The following is a 12180-nucleotide window of genomic DNA, read 5'->3' on the forward strand; positions in this document are numbered from 1 at the left end:
CATTCCCTTTGGTCCTGACACCTACTCTAAAACCTTGCCTGGCTGGTCCTTCACTGAACTTACACTTCTCAATTTGGCCCCATAGGTGAGTCCATCTTTTCTCTTGAAGTTATTCTCTGATTATTTACCCACTGTTTTTCTTCTACACAATTTGGTTGATAGGTAGATTATTAAAATTAATTTGCCCTGGAGGCAGAAGTCCTGGTTTTTGAAATAAGATAATTTTGGGGCCAGTTCTGTGGCCTTGGTAATAGATGTCACTGCCTTAGCCTGGAAGCTAGACAGGAGCCCACTACCCGGCCCATTTTTGTATGATGTTTGTATGTTTATATTTCCACCAGACCTGGTGTGACTTTAATCTTGACTGAAGGTATGTATTTCATCTCCTACCTAGTTGCACCTCATGTGTCCTTCCTGGTATCTAAAAATTTACCTTGATGTGTTTTCTGTTCTTGCTTGATGGTGTCTGTGCTGATTACTGTCAACTGTCAGCTTGACTCAAATCACCTGGGAAGATGGTCTAAAAGAGAGATTGTTTACACTGTGTGAGCCCGTGGGCATGCCTGTGTCACATGGTTTTAATTAATTTAATTGATGTGGAAAGACACAGCCCACTGTGGGTGGTCCCATTCCCTAGGCAAAGGATCCTGAATTGTATAAAAACAGGGAACTCAAGCTGAGCACAAATGAGTGAGAAGGTCCACATGCCTTCCCTTTCCTCTGCTGTGGACTGTTGTGGATGCCACGTGACTAGTCCACATGCCTTCCTTTCCCTCTGCTGTGGACTGTTGTGGATGCCACGTGACTAGTCCACATGGCTTCCCTTTCCTCTGCTGTGGACTGTTGTGGATGCCACGTGACTAGTCCACATGCCTTCCCTTCCCTCTGCTGTGGACTGTGGATACCGTGTGACTAGCTGCTTGAAATTTCTGCTTTGACCTCTCCCACAGCAATGAACTGTGACTTGGTGTGCAGCAGAGTTCTGCAGAGAGGAACCTTGCGGCACCCTGGAGCCCCAGCCAGCCCTGGACAAGACTGTGCTCCTAGAGCAGGGTATTGAAAAATGGTCACGATTCCGCAGCCCTTGAATACAGCTTCTGTCTATCTCATTGTATCTGCTCTATTTTTCCAGATAAAGTGGAACTTGTCTCTTAAGATTATGATATATCTTGTGTCAACTGACCACAGTTCAGAAAATCAGACAAGACAAGCTGATGTTCTACTTTTTCTCTTGCTATCAGTCAAAGGCAGGATTCAGTCCACATGAGTCATGTAGATGCCACAGGAGCTGCTGCATGGATGCCCTGCTGGGTCCACTGGGATCTGAACTCCTGATATATGAGCAGCCGCAACTCTGGACCCCAGTTTCCTCATGTGTCAGGTGTAAACTGTAAAGGGCTTTCACTTACAGAGTTAAGACACGGCTCGGTACAGGCAGCAAACCCCATGCTTAGGGTGGTGCTGGGGGTCTAGGCATGGGTCTTATTCTTAAGCTGGTACTTACCAACAGTCAAGCAATCACTAATGTGATATTCCTGGCACCTCGCATGACTTTCAAATAACATTCAGCTGGAACAGCTTCCTTCTGTGTCTTCTCATTTGCTATTCTGAGCTCAGAGCGGAGAATGAATTTTCTTTAGAAAAATGAAAAAAGAAAAACCTCTTGAACCAGGTCCTCCTGCATGAACCTGGCCTGCTAAGGCTGATGGGTAAGTGGACAAATGTTTGGGTGGGTCCTGGAATTTCTCAAGCCGTTAAGGCTGCTGGCATGGATGTGACTTGCTGCTATTTGGAGACACGGTGGGAAGGTGAGTCAGGCATGAGCTCTGATTTTTCAGTGAGCAAATGTAGAATTTTAATTAGCTTTGAGTCCATTCTCTGCTGGAAATAGCAGAGCTCTGAGCATTTCTTCAATAGCAGTACAGTAGTTATAACAGTTCTGCAAGGAATAATTTACAGGATGTATTTTTGTTAGCTTAGCGGAATAAGAAAGGCCACATCCAGTTCTAAACTTGATTCAGGCCTAGACTTGCTTTCAAGTGAGTGCTTAACAGGACTGGTGCCAGTAGCAAGGATCAGCTGGCTCGTGTTTACCGCAATATGCGACAGCAGGTCATCTTACCTAGACGCTCCACATGCATTAAAATGTGCGTCCTGAGCAGCCCATCACAGTGGCTGTTGCCACGTGTGGTCAACCGGAGCTTGAAATGGGGTTAGTTATAACCAAATCTGAATTCTTGACAGCATTCATAATTTTTTTACTGCATTCAGATATAATGAACTGAAATTTACAGAGTCACATGACTACTTCATGGGACACATATCAGTGAGACACCAAATGGGGCCCCCTCAAGCCACCCCACTGTCTGGAGAACCAGCCAGGACTAGAGGAACCTACATGTTTGCTCTACTAAAGAAGTTCCCCCAAACCCTGTATCATGGCATAACAGTGACCAGTGAGTCAGGTTCCTTCATGTTGAGTCTGATGGCAGGATGGAAACGTCTGTTTAGAAGCAGGGACGGACAGCAACCACAGCCCCAAAGGAAAATGTCTGAAAACAGACTTGATGGGGGGACATAAGGACTAGGGGCCTTCACATTGTAAAAAGATAGCATTTGGTGTTGTGGTCACCAGTAGAATGCGGATTCAGGGACGGATGCTTCAGTCAGGATACGGAGACAGTGAACAAGCCTAATTCAGACCCATCAAAGCTGCAGAGCCGTGAATATGTGGGTTTGCGTTATCTGGAACACATAGCTTCCGGTCCCATCTTATCTCCCTAAGTGGAAACTGTAGCACCCCATCATGTCCTATTGCTCTTGGGGGTAGAATCTCACATACCTGCATCTACTGAAGTAGCTAATCTACTATCCATGCCTCAGTTTACCTGATTGTTCTCCAGCTCTCCAGTTTATCCTGTTTGCTGAAGATATAACCACCCATCTTCCACGCACCTACCCTAGGCCTCTCCCCTGGCTGCCTTCCAGATGCCCTCAGATCTTGGGTACTTGGGAAGCAACTAGAGCCTCCATATGCAGACCTGGTACCCTCATTAGTCTGGTCTCCCTCTGAATGCTCCCCCAGCCTCTGCTGAACACATCTTCACTGTGAACTTTGCTCTCTGTTTTCCCAAGCAACAGAATTGGGTCTGGCCTGATACATTTGTCTTTCTATTCCCCGAGCCTGAACAGTGCCCAATAGCTAGGTGAAAATGAATGAATTCTAATTCCTAACACTTCCACATCTTTTAAAAGCCTCTTCAGTCTCCGAGGTGACTCATAGTCTCCCCAAGCACCATTCCAAAGTTCTTACTGTCCAATAATGGATTGTCATAAAAGCCTCAACTTGGAATTCCACCTACGTCTTCCTTCTCCCCTGCATTACCACGCAGTCTCAGAATTCTCCCATTCCCCTAGAGTTAAGCCCAGAGGATGGTGTTGGCAGACTGACGTGCATCTGTAGCCTGTCCTTGGCAGTGTTGCTGTCTTTCTGTTTCCACTGTCCCCATGGTCCTGCCCTTGACAATGTTGCCATCTTTGTGTTTTCACCTTCTCCTTCTCTTCACCTTCCTGGGAGCCCTTGGCCTCCTCACGTACTTATCTTTGACTCATCCGTAGTCTTCTTCTAAACTCTCAATTTGTTTTTTTTCATTAAAAAAATTCTTTGAAAATGGAAATAAAACATAAACTCATTCCAAGCTCTCCCCATTTCCAATCCACCTGAAACAAGAAACACCATTACAAAGGGAGGTCACAGCCTTTGGAGCAAACCTCCCAGATCCACATTTCCTGTTTCGCTCCACTTTCCCGCTAAAGATCCGGATGAAAACTCTCTGATCCTAATTCTCTTCTCCCAGCCCAAACAGTTGGCAATGCATCAGCTTCTTTTTCCTAGGATGAGTTTCTTCCCTGTTCTCTCTCTGACCTTCACTTTTGAACAGTCCTTGCTTCTTACCAAAGTCTTAATACAAATTGCTATGCTCCAGCTCACTCTTTTGTTTCTGTATTTTGAGATGGGCTAAAATCACTTTGTGGTCCAGGCTAGCCTCTACTTCTGCCTCAGAAGAAGAATTCCCAAGGGCTGGAATTATAGGCCTGAGCCACCAAACCCAGCTTCACAGTTTTCTTTAGTGTTTCTGTTCCCTTACTGTGTGCTGGGCGCTGTTCTAGGGATATGGCAATGAGAAAGGTTAAAAAAGCCCCCATCCTGGCAGAGGCTACATTTGTGTGTGTGGCAGGGGGCTACTGGGAGTTGAACCCAAGTCCTTACGCCCACTAGACAAGTGCTCTGCAGCTTAGCTTCAGCCTCAACCCTACAGACTGCATATTATGGGGAGATAGGTATAATATATACATGATGGTATGTATAAAATAGTTATATAAATAAGTATACGTATATTATATAATTATTTTAATATAGATTATAATAAGTTATATAAATGTTATATAAGAATTTTAAAAGTCTGACTCTATTCTAGTATAATATTCACGATAGAAATTGTAACTTTGTTTTTTAAATACAGAGTCCTGTCATGCCATATTAAAAATTCTTATTTCCATTGTATTTTGTTTGAATGAAAGGAAAGATTACACACTCACTGTTACAGAGACAGCTGTGTAGTGCCACTGAAGACAAGATACCGACACACATTTGAAGTTGCAGGGAAGGGAAGGAGCCTTTCATTCCCTGATCCTGTTTGTATGTGTTTCTGTCTCTGACACTCTCTCTCTCTCTCTCTCTCTCTCTCTCTCTCTCTCTCTCTCTTTCTCTCTCTCTCTATTATTACCGTAAGAACCCACTGACAGTGAACATTTAGAGATTCAATCCATCAATTCAGTTCAACAAACCTTCTCTGCTACTTGGTTATGTACATAAGAGCTAGCAAATGACTGATATACTCAGCAACGAACAGGGTCTGCTTTCAATTCCAAGGAGTCTGCTGTACGACCCAGAATTCACCATTCCAAGTGAGGTGAGTCTGAGGCACCACTGAGGCACCTAGGAACTAGGAACGCACCCAAAGACAGTTACTCCAGTCCTGACTGGATTGCCCAGAAGAAGAGACACAGGAAAGGGCATCAGGAATGGGGGATCTCCAGGAAAAGCGGTTCTGGGGCTGAGAAAGTTGTAGGAAGGGAGGGAGAGGGAAGCAGCTTTGGGGCTGATGACACACTGTGGGTCATTCGGTCCATTTGGCCACAGACTTTAGGACAGAAGAACTTAATGAGAACAAGCTCTGCATCACTCTTGGGAGAGAGAAGAGCGGGCTGTAGCTGCTGCAGAATGGCGGCTGGGCTCTGCTCTAGGGGGCTCACCGAGGATAATCATAGCTCGTAGGGGTTGAATTGCTGAGGGCTTTGCCTGCGTTCACTCATGAGGTTGTCACAGCACTCCTGCGGTGGGGACCTTTGATTCTGCTTATTTAATAGATCGGGAGATTGATGCTTAGAGAGGGGAAGTTACATGCCAAAAGAGGCATGAGGAAGCTGCCATTGTTCATGTTATCTTGCTTGCAGGGCTAAGAGGGTTCTGTGTTCCTTTGTGGAGATGAACTCCACTGGCAGTACCTTCCTGAGGAGGGAACACATAGAGACGTTCCCATTAAGGGCAGTATAGAAAAGGGTGAAAGAGAATACAAAACAGAAACTCCTGTGGTTACCAGCCTGTAGCTGTGACTTAAGCCTCTCCCGCCGACCTCTCTCTGCCATTCACAGTCCAAAGTCTCATCTTTAGTTGATACGTGTTGAAACAATATGATGTGATATTAATTTGAAACTATACAAATCAGTAAAGCGAGGCTATTATAAAATAATTCACCCAGAGCACGGAAGCCTGACACCATGCAGGACTGCTTTGGGTCTGCCGTCTGCAGTGCACAGGTTAGCCATGACAGAAGTAGATGGTCACGTCTGCTATGCGTGCACATCAAAGGTGATTTTACAGTCTCTGTGTCAAGCATCAGCCTAACAACTGATATCTTACATCTGGAATTCTGTCTAATTCAGCCTTAGCCTGGTGGTACCACCTCCTTTTAGTGTTTCTTTCTTAGAAGCAATGTCTAGAAAGGATTGGCACTCCCTCAGGACAAAGTGGCCTCTGTTGCTGAGACTCCAAGCCAAGGTTTCCAAATAGTAGAACCATAATTAGGGAAGGTGTCACTTTAAAGAGACACGGGTGACAGGGGCAGGCCAGTACACACTCTGTGGAATGTTGTCACCACAGCGTCCACACAGCCAGAAGGTGACTTGGATGAACACGGATTATTTGCCTATAGGAGTTCCCCACTCTTGTTCCCCTAGTGAGGCTTGCTAAGGATGATACCCAGCTCAAATGCATGGAGACCACAGCTGTGCACAGGGCCGATGACCCGATGGCCCTGTGGCCTGGTGGCTCGCCATCCCGGCTCTTGCCTCTCTGCACTTCTCTTCCGTGCTTACTGACTGGCAATCCTGGTGCCCTCGAGAATACAAGCAGGGTCTCCTGTGTCCCTCCCAGCAGTACTGCCTGTGGTCTCCACAAATGTTTGTTAAGCAAATGAAAACTAATTAGAAACTAAATTAAATAAGGAAACACATCTGCTTACCCAAGAATAAATGTGATTTTATGTTTTATACTTCAGATAAAAATTATATTTAAGTTTTAAACAGTTTTAAACAAAGAAATGCTGTTTTATTGTATTGTTCGATGAAATTATCCCATTAAACTATACCCTTTTAAAGCATTTGGGGGATCCAAGCCTTCCAAGTGTCACTGACAAACTCTACACACTGCATAGTCTGTATGCTTGACATGTTTTTCAGAAGTACCTTTCTAGATACAAAATTAATATAGCTCAGTAAGAATAAAGTAAGGTAGGGAAAAGGAAGGGATAGGTTGGTGGAGGGGAACCCACTATTTCAGATGAACAAAATCCTCATATTTGCTTTTGAATTGCTTGAAGTTCAACCTCCAGAAACTTTTTACCAATCCAAGGTGTGCACTCCAACCCCGAGGTACCACTCTTCTGCCTGTGTAATGAGTGTGCACCCTACCCTGAGGTGCTAATCTTCTGCCTGTGTAATGAGTGTGTACCCCTACCCTGAGGTGCTAATCTTCTGCCTGTGTAAGGAGTGTGCACCCCTACCCTGAGGTGCTAATCTTCTGCCTGTGTAATGAGTGTGCACCCTACCCTGAGGTGCTAATCTTCTCCTCGTGTAATGAGTGTGCACCCTACCCTGAGGTGCTAATCTTCTGCCTGTGTAATGAGTGTGCACCCCTACCCTGAGGTGCTAATCTTCTGCCTGTGTAATGAGTGTGCACCCCTACCCTGAGGTGCTAATCTTCTGCCTGTGTAATGAGTGTGCACCCTACCCTGAGGTGCTAATCTTCTCCTCGTGTAATGAGTGTGCACCCTACCCTGAGGTGCTAATCTTCTGCCTGTGTAATGAGTGTGCACCCCTACCCTGAGGTGCTAATCTTCTGCCTGTGTAATGAGTGTGCACCCCTACCCTGAGGTGCTAATCTTCTGCCTGTGTAATGAGTGTGCACCCTACCCTGAGGTGCTAATCTTCTCCTCGTGTAATGAGTGTGCACCCTACCCTGAGGTGCTAATCTTCTCCCCGTGTAATGAGTGTGCACCCTACCCTGAGGTGCTAATCTTCTCCCCGTGTAATGAGTGTGCACCCTACCCTGAGGTGCTAATCTTCTCCCCGTGTAATGAGTGTGCACCCTACCCTGAGGTGCTAATCTTCTCCCCGTGTAATGAGTGTGCACCCTACCCTGGAGCGCCGCTCTTTTGTCTGGGGCAGCTTAGTAGACAATGTTCCTAAAATATGTGAAGAGCTGTGTTCTATGAGATGTCAGGGGATCGGGCTGACTGTCTCCTGGCTCTCAGAAGACTCCTCTTTATTCCAGTTTGCAGTGGAAAAGCAGAGATACCCGTGTCCTTGTGACCAGGACACCTTTGCTATGGGGAGACGAACACTGGATTAGAGGGAGGCCCAGGCACGGAACAGTATTACGGACCCCAAGAAGAAGCTTCTGAGGGAAGACGCCCATGACCGCAGCGTTCAGCTCCTCATGTGAGCATGTTTTAGTGTCCACAGTCAGAGGAAGATGGCTACCACCAGATTCCTCTCACACTTTTCAATCAGCCCGGGAGAGGAAATATTGACCACCGAGTGCTCACCCGGAAGGCAACAGTTTCTAGCCCATACAGCAAACACCTTCTTCCAAAACTCACATTTTTGTCCATCCTGCCATGGAAAAGTGAATTCCCAATGAAGAATAAGGACCTCTTCCATACACCCAACATAGGGGGAAAAAAAGCACCCCTGAGGTGCCCTTGGCGAGTTCCCATGAGTATGCTAGACAGAGAATGTTCTGGGATGGACTTTCCCACCAAGGCTTCTTGGCTCAAGTTGTCTGACTGAAATGGAGTGAGCTGGAGCGGAAACAGGAAACCTTGGGGTTGCTCTCCTCTCCCAACTCCTCGGTGCCACTCCCCAGACCCCCAGATCCCCAGATCCCCAGATTTCACAACTTAGTCCCTGGTTCTTTCCCCTCAGAGGTGTCACAGAATGGAAGAGAACACAGAACATAGAGGCCGTCTTAGGAAGGTGTTGCCAGGGGCTCTCTCTCTCTCCTCTCTCTCTCCATCCTTCCCTCCTGCCTCCTCTCTTTCCTCTCTCCTCTCTCTCCCCTACCACCTCTCTCCTTCTCTCTCTCCCTTCTCAGAATCTTCATTCTTGTCTCCTAACATCCTATGCCTCTATAAGATACAGAGCTACTCCTGACTCACCCCTTTGGCACGAGCATTCAGGTCTCTTTTCTCTCCCCTTTCCCCTCTCCTAGCCTCCCTTCCACAGAGAAACACCATCATTTCCCCAGCGCTCTGTGACAGAAACTCGGAGTTATCTCTGATCCACACTCTCATGTCCACTAAAGTCTCCTAAACTTGGGTTTTTTTTTCCCCACAGTGTTCCCCTCTTCCTTTTTTCTTCCCACTATGCTTTGCAACCACCTGGGGCGCGGATCTCCTCACCTCAGACAGCAATGATCTTGGAGTCAGCTCTCTGCCACAGCCTCTGCCCTTGCAACAGAGCGATGGGTAAAGGGTGGAGGGATGGCAGACCCCCACGGGAGGGCAGATGAGGACTGTAAGGTGGGCCAACTCAGAGGCTCTCCTCAACGCGCTGCTCAGACTGTGGGTCTGCTTTCAAAGGCCTAGACCCAGAACTTTGGAATAACCACCTTATATTCCTCAGTTACCAGAGACTCAACAACACCAAACACTACAGTAAGTGCCAGCTTTCAGTGAGGGCCACAAGAACGCACGGGCCTGTATAAAGCGTCTGCCGTCCCAGGAGCAGATAGATCACATTTTGTTTATTTAAACAAAAGATGTTCACAAAAAAAAGTAAAGCCAAAGAAAGGAAATGAAAGTCAGTGGGACAAATGGCCAAGACATACAGGACAAGATGCTCACTGTCACTGGGAAAATGCCATGCAAATCCACAGTGAGATGCCACCCCACGCCCGCCAGGAAGGCAGGATTGTGAAAAAGAGAAAGTAAGAGTTTACAACAAGGCTGAGGAGGAATTGAGTCCTCCCACAGCAGTGGCTGGGATGTGAAGACAGCTTGGCTGGTCCTCAAAAAGATAAACATAGAACTACCATATGATCCTGCATTTCCACGCCTACATGTGTGTCCAAAAGAATCGAAATATGTGTTCATGTGAAATCTTTCATACCAGTGTTTACAATGCCACTATCCACAATAGCCAAAGGGTGGAGACAGCCAAAATGAGAACAAACTGGTGAATGGGTAAACAAATGTACTGTACCTGTACCGTGGAACACCAGCCAGCCATACAGCAAGCAGCACGCTGGCACATAGCACATGGTGAATGAAGGTTAGAAATATACTAAGCAGGCTGGGGTGTTGCTTAGTGGTAGGTGGCTTGCCTAACATGTATGAGGTCCAGAGTTCCACCCCAACACCACAGAAATTAAAAATTAAGTAAAATGAGTCAGATGTAAAAGACATATAATGAAGGATCCCATGCAAAATAGGAAAAGCTCAGGGAAAGCTCAAGAGTGTCTCCGGCGCTGCCATGAGGATGAGGCAGGCTGACTGGTCGGTGGGCATAAGGTTTCCTTTGGCAGTGACGCAAATGTTCTAGAACCAGATTGTAGCAATGGTTACACAAAATTATAAATGTATTTAATGCCACTAAATCACCCGCTTGGAAAAAATGACAAATTACACATCCCAAATACTTTAGCCCAAGGTTAAAGAAAGTTAATGAGAATGGTCATAAGGTGATCTTGAAGAGGAGTGTCAAAAGCTTAGTCGGTGAGGTAAGGTTTGGGCAGAACCCCGAAGAGAGGGCACGAGACTGGCAGGAAACTGAGAGACTTCAGAGAAGAAGCAGGCCCTCAGCACACAGACAGCTCTGCTCAGCTTGATCACAGCCTCACTCTGTGTCCTCAGAGTGGTGTCCCCTGTGTCCAGTCCCTTTTCTCTAGGCCATTATCTCCCCTTTCACCCACACACAACAGGGCAACAACTACTGCAATGTCCCCCAACATCTCAGCTGCTTTTAGCTGTTCCTCCTCTGGCCCTCGGGGTGACCTCTGACCCTTCTAGTCTCAGTCTAAAGGCTACTTTGTCTTGAGCAGCTTATGCTGCTGTGATCCTGGGAATGGTCTCAGGCTGAGGCCCAGAGCCCCAAGCCTATCATCCATCCTCATCTGGACAGGGCCTGGGAAGCTCCTGCTTCCTCACGTGTGATGAGACCTGTGGAGGACAGCACTGATGATTTCAGGGTGCTGCCACTGTGGCCCCTTCAACTTCATCTACATTCTGTGCCTTAAAAGTCAGCAAGACATCTTGCACTCCCTGGTCCTCCGTAGCGACTGTTTAAGTGATGTAGGTGGGAGTCAGATGCATGACGAATACCAAGGCTGGCTCTGATATTCTTAGAAAAAGCCTTCCCCGCCTGTGACATTCCAATACAGTGAGGGGAATGTGCTTATTTGACTGACAGCCAGTTGATCGATTGAACTGGGTCTAGCAGCTAATAGGAATGAAATTTTCTTCAAGTGAGAGGCAGGGGGAAGGGTGGGGAAGAGAACGGGGAGAGAGAGAGAGATAATGAGCCAATGAATACCTTATTCAGTCATGAGCTATGCTGACAGATTTCACAGGCAGAGAGGCTTACAAAAGGAGGGGAGTGGATGGTGGCAAGTTTTCCAGAAGAAATGGTCCATCTGGTGGATGAATCATTCTTTTTCTCTCAGAAGAACGTAGTTGGTGGTATTCAGAGAAAAATGTTAACACACGTTACAATAAACTCCAGGCAGATCTTTAATCTATCACTGGAGAATGGTGTAGGTTTAAAAATTACTCAAATAGAACACACAAGAACAGATTTCACATTTTAAAATGGAATAAGATAGATGCAGTAGAGTCCAATGGCTTAAAGAGAAACAGCAAGGGAAAGCAGACTGGTGTCACTCTATGCAGTATCTAGGGCCACTCCCCCCAAAAAAATCATGTGACCAGTTCCTGGGCCACTGCTGAAAGGGCTAGTTATGTGACCAGTCCCTGGGCACTGCACCCAGCAGGGGATTAGTTGGCCTCCAAGGAAGCTGCATCCTGCCGATGTGGGACTTAGACACCCAGCCCTGTCTCCACAGAGAACGCCCTGCATTTCCCTCCACAGAATTCATGTCTTTATTCCTCATTCAGAGAAAGAGAAACAAGCCCTAACCTTACAAGAAAGCCAGAGAGCAGAAGCTCCTTCCGAACCCTGTTTCCTTAATCAGCTTTTCAACAAAACAAGGAAGAAAGAGGAGGGGGAATGTTTGTTTACCTGAGGAGATCTCTGATCTTCTGTGAGAGTCTACCGGTTCTTCCGAAGCCACCCGAAGCCTCTGCTGAGAGTTTTCTAAATCCCAAATCTGCCCTTGGTAGAAAGAAGCTCTATGTGTGAGCTCAGAATAGAGGCTGTTATTTTACCCACGAGGTCCCCAGACAGCCGGAGGAGGGCTGGGATGAGGCTCCTTGGCACACAGGTGCCATCCACCTCCAGACAACAGAATTCTCCTATTAGATGTGAGGCTAGGCGGGGGATCCAAAAAATCCTCAAGCCCACTTTTCCTAAATGAGAGGCTAAAACAGCCATTTATTTAAA

General features: G+C 46.7%; 1 protein-coding gene across 1 annotated transcript in view; it reads right to left on the minus strand.

Annotated features, from left to right (window-relative positions):
- Jcad (junctional cadherin 5 associated) overlaps positions 1–11879 on the minus strand; it is a 73758-nt gene extending 61879 nt beyond the window's left edge. Inside the window, 1 exon segment of the mRNA XM_085698968.2 lies at positions 11860–11879. The gene's annotated coding sequence lies outside the window, so the exon portion shown is untranslated.
- Between the last annotated feature and the right edge of the window lie 301 nt (positions 11880–12180).

Source organism: Myodes glareolus, chromosome 14 (genome assembly GCF_982192425.1).
Source record: "Myodes glareolus chromosome 14, mMyoGla1.1, whole genome shotgun sequence".
NCBI classification, from domain to species: domain Eukaryota; kingdom Metazoa; phylum Chordata; class Mammalia; order Rodentia; family Cricetidae; genus Myodes; species Myodes glareolus.